The 22,844-nt window shown below is 41.0% G+C and overlaps 1 protein-coding gene across 1 annotated transcript in view; it reads left to right on the top strand.

The window, feature by feature from the left end:
• The window catches only part of LOC311006741 (uncharacterized protein), a 140,556-nt gene extending 118,728 nt beyond the window's left edge, over positions 1-21,828 (top strand). Inside the window, exon 7 of the mRNA XM_083999670.1 lies at positions 21,818-21,828. The gene's annotated coding sequence lies outside the window, so the exon portion shown is untranslated. The remainder of the gene's footprint in view (positions 1-21,817) is intronic.
• The last annotated feature ends 1,016 nt before the right edge of the window (positions 21,829-22,844 follow it).

Genomic DNA, 22,844 nt, shown 5'->3' on the forward strand with positions numbered 1-22,844 from the left:
CAGGACTGTAAACTGCTGTTTGGTCAACTTAAGTGTCTCTGAACAGGACACTGGTTCTCCACTGGCTCCAGCACAGTGGGAGGGACAAATATGATTAGCTCATATGACCACTAAGGTGACTAAAGGCTACCTTTGTTAGTCACATGGGGACAAAGTTAGCTAACAGTTATTTTAAGGTTTGGAAGAGAGAGGTCTGCTCTGTGGGTCTTGTGTCAGAAGCTTGTGTTGCAAGATTTGAGTTCCTACACGTAACATTTATTTTTATATGAATGGTTATATTCACTATTGCCGATGGTGAACTCTAATGGCTATGTTATTGCTGGCAGCTATTCTTAGATAAAGGTTAGAAAGAATGCCTTATGTGAGCTATCCTGGTTAGAAAAGATTGGTGTTCATTTACAGTTGGTATGGATTCTGCAGGTTACAGTTTCAGTTGGTTGAACTGGTATGGACAGTGAGATGGTCAGCCCACTGCTATGTTGCTATGTCAGCTAATGACACTGATGACTTCTCAGGCTCTCACCCAGCACCACTGACTCCTAGAGTAAAGAGTGAATAAGACTATCTGCATTAGATTACTAGCACTGATTACTGAGTGAGATATTTTTCTAAAGAGGCTCGTATGAAAGAGGAACTATGCAGGAATTATTTACCTTAATCAAACAGCTTTGGAGTAATTGTGATGGTTAAATAAATGACTTGTAACTTGTTACAAGGAGAATGGATGCTCTCTGCCTTCCACCTAGCGTCTCTGTGTCGACTACACAAATATACACATCGTAACATCATATATGATAGATAAGTTATAACGTTATCCACCACTCCATGGATTGCTTTCTCTCCAGCTTTGTTAGAAACAAATGCACATGGCCGGAAGGAGGGTTAGCAAAACAGAGGAAAAGCGACTGGACTTGCATAGTTCCCCTTCAAAGTTCCTCTCAGACATGTTTTTGACACTGTAAAAATCCTCTGTTATGATTTATAATTTGTTTGTCTACTCATTTCCTCCCCAAGACACTCTGGATCTGGCCTTGTGCCCCATCTACCACCTGCTGGAGGTTCACTTCACTAGAGCTCTGTGGGAAGTGGACCAGTAGAACTAATTCCCATGTGGGAGTGTGCAATGTCATAGAGCAGAGATATGATTGAGAAGTCATCAATAAGATCTTAAAATCAATCTGAAATCAAACATAAAGCCAATGTATGGAGCTTGTGCCTGTCCGTACCAGGAATGAGACGAGGTGCAGCAGTTTGCAGCAGCTGTGGGGAGAGGATGATACCTGAATACAGTGCATTACAGTAATAATGAAGAGATGAATGAATGAAGACATTTTATGGGTCATCAAATGATAAAAATGAAAAAAAAAAAGTCAAACTGAAAACAGACTTTTTATTTTATTTTATTTTATTCTCTCTCAGTAACTATCTGAAGGTCCTTCAGATTTACTTGGTTCTCATGTTTATGCAACTTTATATAAATGAACTACAGTCAATCCACTGTATTTTACTGTTAATACTCATGTTGGCTACTTTCATTCAGGTACATTTTTACATGCACAACTTTTGCTTGTAATGGTGTTTATTTAATCAAATTGATATTTTGACGTACAGGATCTATGCCCTGTGTATTTAGTTGCATTTTGAGTACTTCCGGCTCATGATCAGCCTGATTTACCCTCCACCACTCACACAAACAACAGACAGATAACTACTAATTAACCACTGACCCATTTTATGGCTAGATATCATAGGAGAGCAAAACTGAGCAAAAACATGTGCTGTTTGGTTGACTCCTACTTCTACCATGTGCACTCCACTAAATTATAGTGAGTGCACATGGTATGAAGTGTTAGCTAAAGGCTATGCACTGACTTTTCCCCACATTTTTCTCATGTTGATAGCAACCAAAACCTAGTAAAAAGCTGAATATTATATTCAGCGACTAGAATAGCAAATATGCTGATAATGCAATAATGTTTAAATATCTGTGGCATGTACGGGCTATGTTTAATTTTCTGTCAGAAAATAAATAAATTAATGCATATCAGGTCTTCATTTTCCCTCTGCATGCCTTGGACACAGGCGAAACAGATGAATATGCTACAGCAGATGGTGTGTGAATCATTGTTTCCTCTGCTGTGTTTCCACAAAGAATAATGCAAACAACAACAAGGCAGATAATATTGACCAAGCTGTGCAGTAACCGACAAAGTGCATGTGTCTCCTGTTTTCCTCAGACTCTCCGGGGACACGTGTCCACTGTGGCGGTGGTCCCTCCGACCCCAGCCGACCGTTGGCCTGTTTGGGTTTGTCGCAGCCAGACCCTGACAGCAGGAGAGGGCCAGGGGGCTCCTTTCATGAGCATGTGAATGTCAACAGAAGCCCCGGCCGTGAAAAACCTGACCCCCCAGACCCATTAGTGAGCGGGGACCAGAAAAATAGACGTCGGAAAAACACATTGCATAATATCTTATGTAACAAGCTTCAGAAATTAATAGCTGAAGCAGAGGAGCGGAAGAATTGGGAAATTATGTTGAGGCCTTGCAGTATTGTGTTGTCACCCTGGCATGAGGGGCACACAGGGGGCTCAGAGGACTCACAGACAGGAGCGCCAAAGCTGTGGCTGGACACAAAGCTTCATGGATTTCACCATGATTCTCTTTAATCATCCTCTAAACTGTCACTTTTTAAGTCAACAGGGTCAATTTGATAATAGATATAACTAATCTATTTATTGTCATTTTGAAGACTTTTAATTGTCCCCTGTGATTATCTAACATGCTCTGGGTGGAAAAATACTACTTATCTCATAGCATACACTGTAAAAAGTCAGATCTCTTATGTTTGGAAACACACTTCAACTTGAGTATGAGTTTTTTAAATTCTAGATAAGAAGTCAGTTTCCTGTTGTTGTTGTTGTTGTTGTTGTTGGTTTCACAGTGTCAAAGGGTAAATTACATTTCTGCACTCTGAGGAACATAAATGGTTATTACTGATAATGAAGCTGCAGGTTGATGTGCCTGTGGTGCAGCACATGCATGCTCATTATGTGCATCAAAATATGTTTAATTATGATTAGTTTTGACTGTTCTAAGCAGGACAACATGCAGCTTCAGCAACAACGCGAGATAACAGCATGAGCATTTCATTAGATCAAAGGAACAAGTGAAAAAGACAGAACAAACACCAGATTAATTCATTATCTTTCCATTTATCTTCTGGTAAAATTACTTTTATTTATTCATTCTTTTTTTTCTTTTTTTGGTTTGTTTGTTTTTTCTTTTTCTTTGTTTTCTGCTCTCTTTCTTTCTTTATTTTCCATGAATAGATTGTATTCAAAAGACAAATGCGTAAAAAAAAAAAAGATTTTCTTTTCACCCATGTTCAAAACAAAGTCACAGACACAAGAGTTAACTGTTTGGTGAGTTTGAGATAAAAAGGGTCTGAGCTGACCTGCTGATGCATTTGGAGGAAAACGTCATGTGATGCTCAGAACTCTGATCCTCAACAACTTCAACTGTAAAATCATCTTTACAGACAGGGTGGGGTCTCCTGCAGCATTTGCCTCAGTTATTCAGATACTGGATAGAGAGGGAGAGAGATTCTGACTTGAGTAAATAAGTCACAATTTTTATATTTTTTCAAGATATTAAAATCCTGCAGGAAAGAAAAAAACATCAGTATGAACATCTGTGTCAATTCAGCACTTTGGTTTTGGGACAATACAGTTTACATAGTTCCAATACAAAGACTAAAACTGATGTCCCTGTTGTTACAGTTACTGTTTCCATCATAATAATTATCATAAAACCACAATGCACCACAGACAAGAAGGTACAAAAAATATAATACTGTAATGATTGTGAAGATGAGGAGACAATAGCAAAAGCAACGCAAAACAGATAACACACTTCACAATATTAAGCAATTACCTAAAAATATACAGATGTACTGTCTAACTGGAGACAACAGCACAACAAGCCGCAATTACAAAATCTACAAGATACAATTAACTAGAAATGGGTTAATGATGGCAGAGTTATTTCAGTCTGGACTAAACTGGTGGAAGAACAATAACACAAACATTCCTTCATAGACAGAGTTTGACTAAAAAGGTAGTTCAGTGTTTGCCGGCCTACTTTTGGAAGTAAATCCGCCCTGTCACTGTCCATTTAACATGAATACACAGGCCAACATGTCCACTGGAAATTGTACTTAATGAAGTGCATTATTTATGAGTGTCCTCTGGAGCTCCATAAGGCCACGGGTCTGCTGTAATTACCTGAGGTTTGCCCATGTTGTTGAATGCTGAAGTTTTGTTACCAACAAGTTCAAGTTAATTTAGTTTGGAGGTAAATTCCAGCTTTTATTAGTGTAAGTTAGAGACTTTGGTCTATCCTTAGACTGTTTTTGCTTTCATGGCCAGAATAACATCCATCTGGATAAACATGCATTTGGAAGAGGTGAGGGGTCTTTGTCGGGGTCTGTGGTCTTGGCCTTTGACACATGAGGATTTCTTTTATTCTAAATCAAGACGACAGATGTTGGACTGAGCAACAACACATAGGCTACACTGGCTCTGAGCTTTGGCCCTTGTGTGTTGTCTCTCCATCACACTGTCAACTGCAGCAAAACACAGATGTGGTTATTATCCAGGAAACAGTGGGCGATCACAGCTGGAGCTGGAAGTTTGATTCCCTGTGCAAATTTCAGATTTTTCGAAGTTGTCCCTGTGATCATTCTGACACAGGAGCAGAAAATTATTTGCTCGGGACATTTGTGTAATTTCTGTGCCAGTTATATAACGAGGGCTTTTGTTTGATTGGTTTGCTCAATGGGAGTAACAGGTATGTTCCAGTCCAAGCATTATGTAAGCTCTATTTGTCACTATTATGTTCAAAGAAGTTAAGTTCGAGCGATCAACAGTTCAACAGTGTTTGAATAGAGCAGACAGGATGGCTGCTGCTGCTTCAGTCGCATGTTGCTATTCAGGTTTAACTCTGAGAGAAACAAGGTGAAGACCTTTTTATAAGTTCCTCTCAAATTCAGGTTTTATTGCTAAATAATTTTAAACCTGTTAATCTCCTGTTTGACTGTGTGTCTCACTCTTGGTCACTTTAATCCAATTTGTTAAACAAAAATGAAGTTAAATTCAGGATTATGAGCCTTCACATGCAGAGAACGGTTCCCTGGGGATAGCTCCAAATCTGTGATGGTGATAATATGAGGTTATGGGAGCAAATCATTTTGAAGTTCTAAAGTATAAATTTATGTTTGTTTGTTTTTTTCAATATCTTTTCAAAGCTTTTCATTCTGAAATTAAATTGTGAACACTGAAAGTTACAATAAAAGCAAAACAATTTAGAGCAAAGGTGGAATTCACAGTCAAAGAAATTCAGATACAGTATATTCAAAAGGTACAACGATATCTGACCTTTAGAATGTCATTAAACAGAGAACAGTGATGACTGTCACTGAAGAGAATTAGGAGCAACGTAACCCACTCTCACATGGCTGGGGGCTCCTCCACTGCACCTTTCATCATGTAGGTCAAATGTAATTTCAGTAAAGACCTAATGTGGGTTCATTCCAGTCCATTATCTTTATTGCAGGAGGTTAAAGGGCTGAAGTGTGACTGACTGACATTCATGCACGTGAGGACTTTTCAAGTTACTGCTTTACTACCCTGTCGTCATCTCAGTGTAAAGGCAAAGGTTTCTCCATCTTTTTAAAGAAATGGACAGTGTGTATTTGTGTAGTGTACATAGTGTGTGTCAATGTGGCACTGAATTATACATGATAGCCCAAGCCTGGAGTTCCTTATGAAATGATGCCCTTCAGGATTACAGAGATAACCTGGAAGTTGGATTTTGCATTTAATGAGACAGGGAAAAGATCCATTCATTCATTGAATGGATACATTTCTTTAGGCTGTATCAACTGACCAACACAGAGTTTTATTGATTTGAAAGGGTCCCTACACCTTCAAGAGCTCCCTTTGTTTAAATTATAGACTTTAAAGCAGATATTTTTCAATGCTTTAAACAGGACCTCGTGTGTGGGTGGGGCAACATCCCTCAATTTTAGTCATCCAGCAGACCTGACAAAAAAAAGAGGTAAACCAATCTGGTTCATCTGGTTCATGAGTCAAAAATCAGGATTAGGAAACATCCTCCCAGTGCTCCATTTGGATATGGGGGGCTTCGCTTGTTTAATCTGGTTTAATTCTGAATGAAATTATTTAAATTTTCAAAAATGATGCATGTTTTCTTGTATTGGATAAAATACAAATATATAGGGCCTACATAGCAATACATAGGCTGCATGATTTCTGACGGGTGCATTCTTGTGATTTATTCATGGATCAGAAACAGCAGTTTCATATTATAATTATATCCACGGTGAGTAAATCTGATCAGTTTCATTACATCTCTGATTAAATTCAATTAGCTCATCAAACATAATCTGGGTGACTGCAGACAGTCCAGCTTCGCCCATTTTTCAAACTCTCGTAAATCACAGACGGCAGACAGTAAATCATAAATGGCAGTAAAGGAAATGTACAGACACAATGTTTTATTGGTTAATGCTGTTATAATATGTGTTCAAAGAAAATTCTGGCATTTTACAACCTGGGCCTCACTGTTATACTTTCAGCGTTATACAACAGTTTTGAAGGAATGAATTGCTATACTTACCAGTCTTACCAAGAGCTTCAGCCATGGTTGTGTATGAAACAAGAGGTTACGACACTACTACTTCTTCGGATTGGTTGGGAGAGTGATTCAGCATGTTGGCCGGCTGGACTGGGGCTAGCTGGTTAGCATGATAGGTTCAGTAGATGAAACGAGTTTACAGGAGTGTCGCTTTCAGTTTTGGTCTCTAACTAATTTCTTCTATCATGGAAACTCATCTGTTCTAAAAGCTGTGTCAGGATGACTTACATTTCTGCATGATTCACCCACACCTGCAGGCCTCATCTGCAACAGATGGCTATCTGTTACATTTTACTACAATCTGCGATCTGTCCTGTACCTCACTGTACCATTTGCTCTACTGTCCATGTACATTTTGCATTACCATTTGCATGAACACCACTGTTGTACATTGGTTGTTATACATTATATTATATTTTATCTTCTTTTATTTTTCGAGATTTATATTCTACCTGTACACTGTTAAAGGGATAGTTCACCATAGAATGATATTTCGCTCATTATCTACTCACCCTCATGTTGACTAAGGGCTGGAAGAATTATCAGAGTCCACCGTCCCTTCTCTTAGTTACAGGGGGTCTCGGCGTAGCAGTGAATTTCAATGCAACGGTTGCAAAGGGACACCGGAGCTCTTCGTAAAAAAACACACACAAAAAAACATCCAAATACCTCCATGATGCTCGTATGTAATGTCCGTCTTGTGCTGAAGCCCCAAATTGCGTAATTGTCCCGAAAAAAAATTAAATAAGTCTATATTTTAAGCTTGTTTGTAGCGGAAGCTTCTCGTCTTCTTCTTCTTCTCCTCTTCCTGGTCCGTCCAAATATCGCGTGATTTGCGCCGGCGTCAGTGCGGTTACTGCGAATCACGCGATATTTGGACGGACCAGGAAGAGGAGAAGAAGAAGAAGACGAGAAGCTTCCGCTACAAACAAGCTTAAAATATAGACTTATTTAATTTTTTTCGGGACAATTACGCAATTTGGGGCTTCAGCACAAGACGGACATTACATACGAGCATCATGGAGGTATTTGGATGTTTTTTTGTGTGTGTTTTTTTACGAAGAGCTCTGGTGTCCCTTTGCAACCGTTGCATTGAAATGCACTGCGACGCCAAGACCCCCTGTAACTCAGAGAAGGGACGGTGGACTCTGATAATTCTTCCAGCCCTTAGTCAACATGAGGGTGAGTAGATAATGAGCGAAATATCATTCTAGGGTGAACTATCCCTTTAATGTTATGGGGAGGGACGAGCGGCTTTTCGATTCCTCTGTTGTCCTGAAATTAAGAAAATAAAAAGACTCTTAAAATGGAGGAAGATGATGAAAACATGGACCAAAGCCATACAGACTGTAAAAACATGGATCAAAACCATATAGACTGTAGACAGTTATGCCAACGAAGGTGCTGACTCATCCCCGCGACGGAACTGATGTTCTGCAAAGTCAGAACAAGCGCACACACCCAGCATCAGCGCCTGTTGCAACATAGAGGCTGTGACAGTGACTGGCAGGATTTGTAGTTTGGGGGAGGGATCTATAAATGTGACAAACACTTTTAATTGGATGCAATTAGGAATACCTTGGAGCGCAGGATGAGTCATCAACACTTGAGATCGTTGGACAGGAAGAGAAAATACATTGATTTTGAAAAATCTAAAGGAACTCAAGACATGGCCCCAGTGTCCGTTCCAGGTACTGCACATACTTACTCAATATGGACCACTGTGTCCCCTGAACTGAACACAGTCACAAGATCATTACTGTTACTACTTACACCTTTCATGTGCTGCGTCATAATTAACACCTGTGCACATCATTGCCATCATTGGTATGAGAAACATCAGTCAGGAAACAGCTGCATTCCGATGTGGCTGTTGAATTCATAGACTGTGAAGGCTGTAGTCTGGCCTACAGCAGATTCCCACTTTATGTTCCCAGCTGTAACCGTGACTACCATTACATCACAGAGTTTGGCTCTGTTACAAACAGGCCCTTGGTTTTTACAGTTGTACTGTAGCTGATCTGAGCTGAAAAATCAATATGTGTATTTAACAGTCTCTGTCTATGTAGTTTTCTTTATTGTGCAACGATTCTCAGTTGGACCACGAGTGAGCCACCTGTTCCGGCCCTCGTGCTCCAACAACCGTACTGCTGTGACATAATCAGTTTTCAAATGGAGCATCCATGTCACAGCCATTCAAATGTCTCATCATTTGAATTTAAAGTACTCCATCCCTTCGTTATCATGTACTACACATTCAAACTTAGTTTTAAGTCATTCACTCCAACTTTGCTTCCTCCTCCTGTGCCATATCCGACAATGTGCTACTGTCTGGTGCCACCATAACAATCCCTGCTTCATCTCTTGCAGGTTGTTCTATTTCAGCTAACTAGGTCACCCGGCTTTGTCAGCCAGGTCTCACACAGTTTGGACCTCGGCCTGCAAATCCAGACATGTAGCCCCCCACTCAGCCCCCCCACCAGGGACGTGCACATGACTATAGAGGGGCAGGGGCTCAACATCAGAATTTTTTTTTTCAGGCCTTAATATCAAAATTAATGAATTTGGCGGTGCGTGGCGCAGTGGTTAAGGCGGCCACCCCATGTAGAGGCTACAATCCTCAACGCAGGCGTCCCCGGTTCGAATCCTGTGTCGGGCAGACCTTTCCTGCATGTCATTCCCCCTCTCTCTGCCTCCCCCTTTCCTGTCTGTCTCACTATGTGCTATCAAATAAAGGCAAAAAGCCTAAAAATATACTTTAAAAAAATTCATTAATTTAATTAAATTACAGTTACTATTTAGTCAATAGAGAAAGCCTGCACGCCTTCAGGACTGCAGTCAATATGCTGGACCAATTTCCTAACTTCAGTCATGACGAGTCATGACTTCTGAACTGGTAGGCTAATATGGTATTGGGTGCACATTAACATGGCTTGCAGAAAAAAATCATGTGAGTGCAAGTGCAAAATAGAAGTACAGGCTACACATCTATATGTGACAAAACCTAGAAATGACTACTGTGACTGACTGCTACTGTGCATGTTTCAGAACAGCAGCAATATTTACAACAGCAAAGTCACAATTAGCCTACCGGTAGATCAATATCTGGAAACAAATTCAAATAGTCAGTGAAATCAAGCTGAGTGAGTGATTCCTCCTGTTGCTGTTGTTGTTCACTACATTCAGGTGATGTTAGACAGAGGACGGGGCGGGGCTTAACTCTTAACAAGCAGTCAGCTGAACAAACACAAATGGGTCTTTTCTGAAATATGACTCATATAACATCTTTGAATAAGTGGACGGCGACTTGTCAGAATCGACAAGGAAGTGGTGTTGGTGGATTTATAACTCACAAAGGTTTAAGTTGCTCCACTGTCACGTCTCATCTATGTGCAACACACGCAGAGTTATCGATGAGGCAGCAGCTTCTACTTCTCTCTATCTCTTTGGTCGTGCATGTGAGGGAGCGCGCACCGCGGGGCAGCCCCGCCCCTCAGTGAGAGACTGAGCGGAGCAGCAGCGGACAACACACACACACACCAACGTAGGCTACATACACAATACCGTGTATATTACAAGGAAATACATACGGTAGATAACCGTAGCATTTTTACAGCGCCGTTGTTTAGGCTACATCCCCATGCACAAAAAAACATAAAAAGGGCACTTTTTAATACGAGACAAAAAAGGGCAGGGGCTCAAGCACCACTTGGGCCCTATGTGTGCACGTGCCTGCCCCCCACAGCTGCCATGTAATAATAGTCTGTGATTTACTATTGTTCCCTGGACCTCTAGTGACAAGAACACCTTAGTCGTAATAACACAGAGGAACAGCCAGTATTGTGGATGTTTGATACACCTTCTCGTGACCTTACATGATCTGAAGACCTACTTCCTGTACCTGTGGCCTGACACTAAACCTGATTACTCTCAATGTGGGAATGTTTAATCATTGTCAGCTGAAGGAGACCTCCTCTCATGTGAGACGCTTTACTGAGTTTCTGGGCTGTGATTCAGAACATGAGACAACTCATGTCACGCACAATCAGAACTTCACAGACAGCATCCTCACAGCATGACAGCATGTCTGCACGGTGGAGCCAAATCAACAGGTGATCATCAACAGGGTAGTCCTGGTATTATAGCTCAGTGTGTCAGACACATTAATGACAACTGTCTTAAAAAATCTCTTTGGCAACTTTTTCTCAGTGGGTACACCCCACATTGGCACTAATGCCTTGAGCTGCAAATAATGCAGCAGACAAATGGTCAGCAACAATACAGTAAATAGGAGTGTGAAATAGTACTCCGAGTCTAAGATGAGTTACACATGGTGATCCAAAGAGCTCAACGTACTGCAAATTAAGAAAGACTTCTCAATACACACGACAGAACTAAATGCAGATACATGATTAAAGTGGCACGGATGACATCAGCTGTTTCCAAGGAGCATGAAAAAGTAATGAACCTGGCTTTATGACTTCTGAAGTTGCAATTAAAAAGCCCACATACTGTGTAACTTCCAATAAACAGTTTATTTGCAACTAGTTTGTCTGATGGATGTCTTACACAAAAACTTAATTGCTACTTTGGATCAATTCACCCTACTCCTACATCCACCCCACTAAACAGATGTGCTCACTGTTACATCCCAGCAAGGTTCATTACTTTACGTCCCCTGAAAACTACAGTAGTAGCTACTATTCACAGCACCTTTCTCTATTTGCTTCTGTTGTGTTTATGTGCAGTTGTCAAATTGATCGAAGATGAAGGTGTTTTTGTGAATTAATGCCTTGTTTTTAATATCAGTGCCTTCACTTTTCGGGGTCATTGTAGTTTTGCTATCGGGTGGGTGTTGAACCTGCAGCTAGGCTCTGGGCCTGCTGAAACTCAACTATCCCTTTAAGTGTCTGTTTGATTAGCTTCATCAGCCAGAGACTTGGCTTGATCGGCATGGCCAGGGAAAAAAGGAATGATTACTGTATAGTTTCACAGACATAGTGCGATCGTGAAAATGTAAGCAAGTGTGAGAAGCATGCCTGGAATTAAAAAAGAGTCATTCTGCTGTGTATTCATTTTTTCTAACTGCTGTGCCAGTGTAAGAGGAGGGTGAAAAGGTCAGCCAGAGATACAGTTTCAACCAGCACTAGCTTGCCACAACTGATATATCATGCTACTAGAGCTATAGAAATAAAATCCCTGCTTTAGTCTATTTCTGTGTGCAATCACAGACCTGGTGTGATCACGTGAACTTACTCTCACTCGCATTTTCTTCTGTACAATCATACAGATGATGACCAACATGAATGCAGAGCATGGTTATTTTTAAACACTGGTGATTCCTAAGTGGGGTCTTGTGAGGACAATTAGGAAACTGAAAATGGTTTTCATGGGACCACACAGAAAAAAATAGCCACATAGTGCACACACAGGTTTAGACGGGTGGAGTGAAATGTGAAGTGCCCATCTATCATCTTGTGATAAGTTGGTGACATGAAGATGGAGAGAAGTCAGTCAGCAGTGTAGCTTGGGAGGGGAGTAACCTGTCAATCATCTAATTGCACATCCTAAAGGAAATGTTGTGGGCTGGCACTTAAGAGAGAAGAAACCTTAAGGCGGATGTTGTCAGCTTCCTCTTTCCACCGAGTACAGTAGGAGGAAGAAGCAAAGAACATTAGCCTCAGTCCAGATCTACGTGTTTTTCATGTCCAACTGGTTAAACTCGGCAGTATGTTAGTCTGGTAGAAGAACATACCTGACAAGTATTTAATAACAATAATATTATCACACAAAATGTGACAAAGTGCCCTGACAGAAAAGCAGAAACAATGACAAGCAAGACTGACAATAATACAGGAGGTGAGACAGTAAGACCAAAGGACAGACAAATAAAACGATAAGATTAAGAGAGGACATCACATAAACACTGTGGGTTTTGAGAGGGAATTCATGAGAAGCTTCTCTGACCTGACTTCATCTCCTGCAGGTTGTCCCACAGTCATGGGCAATGATGGTAAAACCACATCACCTCACCTGCTTTTATGGACACTAAGTTTATGTTGTTTTGTTTTGTTGTTGAAGACGAACTTGACTTTATGTGGTATTTAAGTGAGACAGTTTCTTGATGAAATCCAGGGAGAAGAAGGAAAAGGTCATTTAAGAAGGAAAAGGAGTGGCAGTTATTCTTTTTCTCCTTCTGTCCTTGTACCAGTAGTTTCATGGTATCAAATCACAGGGCACCTCCTCAATGACTGGCTGCTCTGCTGCCATGTGTAGGGGAGCGCCCGCAGGTACTTCCTTCCTGCTGTTGTCAGACTTAATAATAAAGATAAGATAAGGTTAAAACCTAGGATGTGTCTGGACCGCCCGACAAAATCACATACACACATACATGAAAGACAAAGACTGAGCTATGATTTTTTACTTTACTTGCTGTAAAATGATTGCACATAGACGTTTGAGACAGAGTGACTATCTCTCTTGTTTTTAGAGAGTTTTTTCAGGCTTTTGCCTGAAGAGAGAGACAAAGAGGATGTTTCTGCAGCACATGCTCCAAATTATTAGTCACAGCCTCTGTCTGGGAGAATAGAATAGACCTCTATTAAAGATCGAAAAATCAGAGATTTATATCGATCGCCCTCTCATTGATATGTAGAGTTGGTCACAGTCATTAGTACAGTAGCCTTGTTACAGATGACTCTCTCTCTCTCTCTCTCTCTCTCTCTCTCTCTCTCTCTCTCTCTCTCTCTCTCTCTCTCTCTCTCTCCTGCTCTCTCTGTTCAGTGCTTCTTGTGTTCAGTTATTCCAGTGTCTTCTTTGCTAATCGATGTAATAAAAGTCCTTTATTTGCTGTTATGGGGTGAGGGGGCTAAGTGTATTGGAAGTGCTCCTCCTCTTCCCTGCAGCTCCAGAGGAGCAATGGAACTAGATCTTAACTGTGCAATATCGTTTTTTCTATGTGTGACAAAGTGATTTTACTATTTTTGAAACTAAATAAAAAAGAATGTGCGGTACAAATGTGCAGTGACAAGAGCAGACGGAGAAAATCAAAGAACCAACCACCACTGTGTGAGGTGAGGTAGCCTTTATGTTAAATCTGGGAGGTGCAGTCGAAGACAATCATCAAGTATTCCAACATTTTCCTCTTCTCTTGTGTTTAAGTTTTGTTCCATGAGATGATATATGCGTGGAATTGAAAACCAAAACCCATCTCAGTCTAGTTTTCCAATTTCCATCTCCAGCTCCTGGAGCACAGGTCAGCCAATCAGAAGAGAGGAGGCTCTGAGAATGTCTTCTGATTGGCTGGCTGTTTTCTGGCTTTTCTAATTAAAACATAGAAGTGTTCAGGTAAACACTCAGAAGAAAAAACTAACAAATACAACCTGCCAATTTGGAAGGTGGTGACATCACAGAGTGGCAGAACAGCTGGTTTTAAGGCTCAGTTTCTGAATTCAGGCTGTGTGTATTTCACTGAGGACTGAGGCTTTGATACTGTCCTTATAATAATATACTTAGACCTGCTTCATAATCAACGTGGACCTACAGAAAGTCCACCAGTCATTGTCCACAGGTCCATGAGGGAAGCCCACACTAATCATACCTAACAATGTAATTGCAGTGAGAGGAGCTTCTATGTCCTCACGAGACCAGCCGTAGTGTAAACAAAGGATCTCTGCCAGCAAATGCACACGATCATTCAAATAAGCTTTTCCGTTTTTAACACCGCGCGGCCGCATTTAAACCAGTGTAAATATGCATACTACTGACCCGCATCTCAAGATAACGTGTGTGTGTGCGTGTGTGTGTGTGAGAGAGAGAGAGAGAGAGAGAGAGAGAGAGAGAGAGAGAGAGAGAGAGAGAGAGAGAGGAGGAAATGATAACAATTAGACATAATCAATCTATTTAAATGGCCAATTTTTGGCAAGGGGCCCGTGGCAGTTGGGGAATCTTTTGAGGGGGGGTACCTGGAAGAGAAGGGGTAATTGTAAGAAAACAAGGAGCCCCCAGCAGCGCTCGGCGATGTAACACGACGCTTCAAGAGTTGCCATCATCACATGGCAGATGGAAAATTCCACTCAGTCTCCTTGCTTGTTAAATGGGAAGGGTCTCGAACTCTTGTTTCCACTAGTGCGCCTCCTCCTCCGCACGCTGCAGCTGTCTACCGCTGAAGCATTATTAGGTAAGACCGCGACATCCACGTACGCTTTCATTACTTTTATTTATTTATTTTTGATTTCCTGCACTCCAGCGTGTGATTTGCTGGTTAATTTTGTCCACCATGTTTAATGGCCGGGGAGCGGGCAGTTTAATTCTCCTTAGGTTATTTATTTGCGGCTGCGAGCTCCTCATTTACAGGAGGGAAGAAATTAAGAGAAAGCTTCTTTGTGCGTGTGTTTGGCTGATTTTTTACCGCCTTGCTTCTTTTTCTTTCACGTTTCCAATAGATAAATGTGTAAACTAATCAAGGATTGAAGTTAAAGTGCTGAAGCAGTGTCGGAGCTTCCTGCGGGGTGTTGTCTTGAAGCCACCAGAAGCACGAAGCTTTTTTTTTTCTTTTTTCTTTACTGTTATTATTCCTGTTGGAGAACTGGAGCTTTTACTGTTGGAGCATGATGCTGATCTTAAGTCTGGAAAAATAAATGTTTCCAGTCACCAGTTGATCATATGCACTGAAAGTACATTTTGCACAGAGCTGCTGTGTCCTGCACATTAGCTGTGCTGCTGTTTTTCCGCGTTTACAAGGAACAAACACAAAGGCGACTATTTTTGTTGCCACTGTGCATCTTTCAGCCCTTTGTGTTTGTGTGCGTGCGTGCGCGTGGAGCTTGTAAATTAAATGAATAAATGACGAGGATTATTTGTGCGTAATTATGGCACAATATAAGAACAAAGGTAGAATATGGATAGGGGGTTTATATAACAGCAGACAGTAGCATGCTGAGTGTGGCCTGCAGGGCTCACTGAGGAATAATAAATATGTTATGACTGCAATCACAGGCTCAAACTGCTGTCATGCCCTGCTGGAAAATATCATCCAAAATTGTTGGGTTAATTTTAACTTGATTTCCAAAAGCTTGGCCTGAGTTCAGTGATTCTTCTCCCTCTTGTCTTCATATCATCATCACCCCTGTTTATACTTTTCCTGGTGATTAATTTAATCCTTCCTGCCTTTGATCCACTAAGTGTTCACTAATCACTCTGAGGAAGAAAATCTGACGGATTTGACGGAGGTATCATCCGGTTCTTAAGGGTTTTCCTAGTTTGTGTGCCCCCTTTATCACTCTGTTTGCTCTGACACTTCATCTTCATCCTTTTCTTATGTCGGTTTTAGTTTTAAGCATCAGAAGCAACACACCCTGATCCCCATCTCTCTCCGTCTGAATCTTTCCCCCTCTCACTCACTCACGCACACACTCGCAGTACCAAACATTGAGAACAAAGAGTGGATTGAGCCAGGAGAATATCTCAGCAGAAGCATATTTCAGCAGTGAGTTCACTTTCTATCGTTGCCCTTTTGAAAGCTAAAAATACCTGGTTGCTAGCTCCACGGTGACTGTGCATGTACACTTTCAAACCCTGTCCATGCACCTCACTTACGTAACAGAAACAGCTCATCTACAGGTTTCCCTTAATTAAACTTCACTTAGGTCTTTGTTTGTGTCGTACAGTCATAAGAATACCAGAGTGGGTGTGTTTTATGGCTTGAAGATGAGACATAGAGAAAATAGCAGAAAACAAGATGACAAACATGAGAAATCTGGTGCGCACATCGCTGTGACATAAGGGGACATTGCACAATTGAATTCACGGTGAGCAGAACTCCTCCTGTGTGCAAAATCAGGGGCGTGCTCCTTTAATGTTGCACGTGTACACATTCTGTTGAAACTCCCATCATCCTGCCTCCTCTGTAACTTTACAAGCCTGCAGGTGAAGGGGAGAAATACACACTCAAGTATGAACACCTGTCAGCAGCAGGCTGAGACTCCTTGGGCCTCATTGGCCATCAGGAAACCTGAATGACAGATGTAGGTCAGACCCCGCCGGGTGGGCCCCCGCTGAGGGCGGCTGGAGGCTGGAGTGCTGCTGCTGCTGCTGCTGCTGCTGGCTGATGTAACTTGGAACGCATATGAGCAAATGAGCTGCGAGCCAGATGCAGAGTCAGTTTCAAAGTAGTGGATATCACTGACACAAAGACACAGTGAGGCAGCGGCACAAAGGGGAGAAGCGTTTGGCAGTTGTCCAAAATGCTGTCAACACATTTCAAGTGAAATGTGAGAAGGTGGTCCACCACACAATGTGTGAATCAGCCTATTTTTAGAGTTGCATTATTCGGAAACTTTGAATGTGCAAAGAGGACACTTGTAATTGTCACAGAGTGGATGCATGATTGTTTCTTTCTTTTTTTTCCTTTTTTTTTAGCTTTGTTCCAGTGAAGCTTATGTGGAGCGTCCCTCGTGTTGCAAGAGGTCAGAGGTCAGCTTCAGGGGTTCATTGTCTTGCTAAAGCGTGGAGGGATGTTTGCTGGTACGGTCGCAGGAGCAGTTAGCCCAGAGTCCTGACAGCTCACACTTTACTTCCAGTTGAGCTGTTTTGTATTTAAAGTTGATCCTGGTTTCCTCTGTATGTGTGTGTGATGGACAAAGAGTTAAGTCAGTGCAACATGCCAGAGCATGTCCTGCTGCATGTTCGAAAGAGTTTGGAATTGGGTGTAATTCACTTATTTGCTTTCTTGCAAAGGATCAACACTACTCATGTCTTTTTTATATGAATTAGTTAGCTTAATATAAAAACCTGAGTCACTGATAGATAACTGCTGGCCATTGTTATCTAGATTTATCAAATTTGAACCCAAACTGATGTGATTTCATTCTATAATGTTTTAAAATGAAAACGGTTCATACAATGTCATGGCCGTCAGTGTAACCAGGAAGCTGATTGTCTTCTCTGCAGTTGATACGTTTGCAGAAAATACAAAAAACAATGACAGTTGCAAGACTGAAATGCAGAATTTAACTGAACAACAGTTCCTCAAAACAAGATCTGTAACACTTGTCACTCATTAACCATGTTGCATTCATCACTGGTAGCCGAGATGAGAGCCAATCAAATTGTGACTTGTTTCCAGAGGAGTAGCTCTTTATCATCCATCCGTCAAACAAAAACAGGTTCAGCAGAGTACAAAGGAGAAGTATGGAGGCCAGGTGTGGGCATAATAAGAGAAATGAGATTTACTGTATCAGCGCTGGTAGGTGGACAAACCCAGGTTAGCTGCATGCTCCTGTACCTTCATACTTAGCATCAGCTTCCATTTAGCTCACTGAAAGAAAGCACACAAGTGTGTTCTCTGAATTTAAAATAAGAACATCAAACTTTTTTGGTGAGAAGGATTTATAGGATGAATACAAACCCACTCCTGCAGCTGTGGTTGGTCTGGTATGACCAGCTGCTCCTAGTGGTTAATGTTGGCCAATGTCAGATTTGGACGCAGCAACTGTAACCCAGCATTGATTCCATTCACTCTCCTCAGCTTAACTAGCATGTTTAGGGAAAGAGTGGTGCTGCCCCACTGTTCTCCAGTTGTCCTCCTTCCAAACATGTCCACAGTAACCAGTGAATAGGCCTCTTAATAATCAGAGGACAGCAGGTTCATAGTCACTGATGCAACAGACAATGAAATGAAGAGTCCTGCAAGTGGACAAACAGAAGCCTCATATGACCCATTTTGCATAATTAAATTGACCTGAAATATGAATTAATGCTTATGTAACAACAGAAATGTCTGTCAGCTTGCTGCACTTAATTTGACCTGCAGGAGATCACAGAGAGGGCCATTGTTACTAGGCGAGGTTTGAATTTTCCCCTCGACAACAAGTTAATAATTTGTTAAGGCGGATGTTTGGTTCAAAACAGTTTGCTTTGATTACAGGTCTTGCTGACAGACATGTGATATCTGGATTAGTTCTGTGTATTAGCCACTTTGTATCTGACTAATGAACTTGAATAGGTTGGATGTTCTGTACAGAGTGTTTGCCATGGTGTGTTTATGTTGGCTAGAGTTCAACACAGTGCAGACCAGGGACAGGAGAAGTTTAGCAGGTTGTCCTGTGAATGTGTTGTGTCCTGCTGAGCAAGCAGTCTGTCTCTAACCTGTGACATCTCTGTACAGGTGAGTTAACAAACTCAGACATATAGACAAAGGCTGTGTGTTCTCAGATTACACTGAGAGGGTTTTTTTTCTGCTGGACACATTGTGGAAAACATCACACACTGTATGGCTTCAACTTAGGCTCAAAAAGACTGAAATCACATCAGTTTCAAAACTCAAAATCTAATTTGAGCTCATAGGAACACGCTGACTTTCTCTGTTTAGTCAAACAGAAACTGCAGTTATGTAAATCAGCGTTTAGAATAAGAGAAGAGAAGAAAATCCTCCTGTATTACATTGTTTGTTTTTCAAGTCAAGGTCAAAAAACTTTGATCTTGCTGATTGTTGCAAAGAAAGAGGCTGCTGTCATCATCTGTACACATTTTGACAGATCAATACCGACTGATAAGATGAACAGAATGAGCGTCCACAAACAAGGTTAGGACACAACCAGCAGTATGTACAAAAGGACAATATGACGTTTACTAAGGGCCAGCTGGCTTTAAAGGTCACATGACGGAACAAGTCAGAGTTTTTCGTCAATATGTTTCTAGTCTTAGGCTCTGACAGCAGATTGGCTTCAGATCAGACAGAGAATTTTACAATTTTCTTTTGAATCATGAAGGAATTTTAATGTTTCAGGAGGCAAAAGAGAAGAGTTCCAAATCATCCCAAAGTTATAGAGAACACGGTGCAGTAAAAGTCATAAGAAACTTGCTGATTAAAGGTTTAAAAATATAACATAAATCCATAAAATAAACGAACAAAAGGGATTCAAATGAGCTTAGTTTCAGGTGTAGGTTGGAAACACTTACAGTACCTGCCAGGTTATAAATCATGGTCCTGTCTTAACATGTCGACACACACCACTATAGATTTAGGAGTCAAGTTCGGATGGTGAATCAGAAACTGAACATCTCAGTGGTCAGACAGGTTTCTAAATGTCATGCCAATACAAACAAACGTTGTATAGAAAAAAGTCTAGTGTATTGAAATAGATATCTATACATATGTGTTTGTTTTTTTTAACTTATGTAAGAAATGGCGTAGATGTACTGGCTAAGTTCATAATGTTTCTAACATGTAAAATGAATGAGTGACAGGGAGGTGAGGCTGAAGGAGAGAGGAGGAGAGGGACTGTCCTCAATGTGCTACATAGTTAGAATAAAGAAGCTGTTCTGAAAGGAGGTGAGCAACACTCACATTGTTACCAGTTGAGGTTTGTTTTAATTTCTTCTAACAGACAGTGGGAGTTCACTTATTTCCTGTCTTGTTAAAAGTTGTAAAAGTAAAAGTTTAAATGCTAAATCACAAAACTTAAAAGTAAAAGGAGTCCACCAATCAGCAGCTCTGAAACACACTCATGGAGATGTTATATCCTATTTGTTTCCTTTAGTTTAGACTGTTACCTTTGGCAAAGATAGACTAGCAGTTCCCCTGGTTTATATGTTTGTATGCTAAGCTAAGTGGCTGTTAGTTATAACTTTTATGTAGAGATGTGAAATCTGATGCAATTGATCAGATATTGGAAAAAGTCAAACTATGAACTTATTCAGCTATTAAAGGGCCATACACAATCTAAAATGGACGACACATAACTATGTTTATACTGGGAGTCTATACACTGACATGTTCACACACACTTGTTGGTGCATACTATAAGCTCAGTCTATGCAGACACTGACAGCAACATAAAGGTGAAGAAACAGTCTCAATGACTAATTACTCAGTTGATTAAAGGATATATTTACTCCTCTGAGTAAATGGTGGTTATTAGTTATTCATACCTATAATAATAATACAGGTTGAGCTACTTCCATTCCCTACAGCTACATTTACTTGGCATCTTCCTCATCAGAGTTTCTTCTTCTTTGCTTCTACTGTGGTTGCAGATTGCAGCTCCTGAGATATGTGTGACAGAGTGATAAATATCCACTAACTCTTTCAGTGTCATTCCTTGTCAAAATAAACTTAAAACAATGAATGCAAGTGTTTGCATATGTTCTTTAATGAGCTTTTAATGTAAATGTCCCGAGGCTTCTCGTACAAATAAAATGTTATATGATGTATGTTACATCATGTGGTAGTTCATAGAGCTGAGACATTTTACACCCAGGAGACAGAAACAGCTGATGCCTCAGACCAGAGAGACCAGAATATTACACCAAGTTCATCACATCTGTTTGTAAAATTAATTTAAAGGCTCCATAATTCACACTGCTCCTGTTTTCATGTTGATCCATAGGGACATATGAGTGGTTTTAAGAGCCATAAACCAGCCCAGTGTAGTTCCAGCAACAACAGGTTGGTGACTGTTTTGTGAGTCGTCCAGTAAAAATATAGCAGATAGAAGGTAAACACTCAGGGAAACCATGGTTGTGTCTGAAATCACTCACCCGTTCACTCCTCCCACATTCAGTAGCTGAGGACTTCTAATAGAGTACTGTATTGTGAACTCATTGCTATATTATGAGTTCATTTTATAGGACGTAATATTCATAAACACATGGATTTCAGCCTAGGGAGCCTGCAAAGTACAGATGTTTTTGTCAATTCTCACATTTTGGGGAACAGAAGAGCCTTCAAAAAGTGATATTTCCATAATATGTCCCCTTAAGGCTTAGTTTCTGAATACAGGCTGTGTGCATTTCTCTGTCGACTTTCACAGTATTAATATAGAAACAAGCTTATAATCACACTACACATGGATATCTGTACCTTTAAAGTAATACATATTTTCAGCTGTTATCGCATCATAGCATAAATAATATTTAATGAGGTATCAGACACATTACATTGACAGACACCAGCTTAATTTAGACGCCTTTAGTTTCTCGCTTACTTTGAGCACAACATTAGCTGCACAACAAAGACACAGTGTGTATGAAAGTGGGAGTGACGCTTCCATTTACAGAGTTAGATGTACAGGTCGGAGATGTTGTGGTCAAAGAGGGAGGTGAATAACCTCGTCCCCCATGACCTCTTGTTTGTGTCAGCCCAGTGTTATTCTCCAGCTGCAGAAACCACCGTCACACTCACACATCTATTTCAGACCTTTTATGAAACTGCATTATGAGACTGGAATGAGCAGAGAGAGTTACATCACCTCCTATTGGGGCAACGATTTTACCAACTCCTGTGTCAAAACGAAGCTTAAAACACAGACACTTCCTCCCCACACTGACACATGCTTTACAAAAAAAAAAGCAGCAAAGCATCAGGAGGCAGTACAATTGGCAGAACAGTCTGATCTGGTCTTGGCAGGATCCCGCGGGAGGTGGATGCTGTCGGAAAGATGACAAAGTTTTACCAAGAACATTTCAATAAGCAGGGAACACACATTGTAGAGTGCGGAAAGCGGGAACAAGGCTGATCAACATTTACTAGAAAGGATCAGAACAAAACTGAAAGAGTAGGAGCCGGACCGGCCCAATCCAGATCTGTCAGTAAATAAAAGACAGTTCCAGTCTATGACTGTGTTGAAGGGAGAAACTCTTTCAAATCTCTCCCTTCAGATTTCACTAGTGAATCCAAAATTCATAGAGAATACTGATTGCAAATTTTCAACAACAAAAAAAAACATCTGTACTTTATTTCAAAGTTGATGCAGAGAGAGAGATTTTGTTGAGCTCAGTCACTTCTATAGCTGGCTGCTGCTCTGCTCAGAAGTTTGTGACCCCCCAACCCCCAAAGCTAACCCCATCCCTGTTTGGTATGTTGCAGGATTGGTTAAGGGACAGCTTTCTAGTCATAGGTGATTGGCTGAGTGTGTGTGTTTGAAGCCCACACGCACACACACACACACGCACACACATTTCAAGGTGCCATTTAAGGAATGTCCCTGCAGCTGCTGCTCAGTGGATCATGGTGAGAAGTCCTCTGTTTGTAGCTTTCACTGCTGCTCGCTCGGGCCCGTTCTCCACACTGATCGTTTTCCACAGGATCTTGTGGCTTCTCCTCTCTTTTTTTTCTTGTTTGACTGA

The sequence above is a fragment of the Trachurus trachurus genome (genome assembly GCF_905171665.1).
Source record: "Trachurus trachurus genome assembly, chromosome: 23".
Classification (NCBI taxonomy): domain Eukaryota; kingdom Metazoa; phylum Chordata; class Actinopteri; order Carangiformes; family Carangidae; genus Trachurus; species Trachurus trachurus.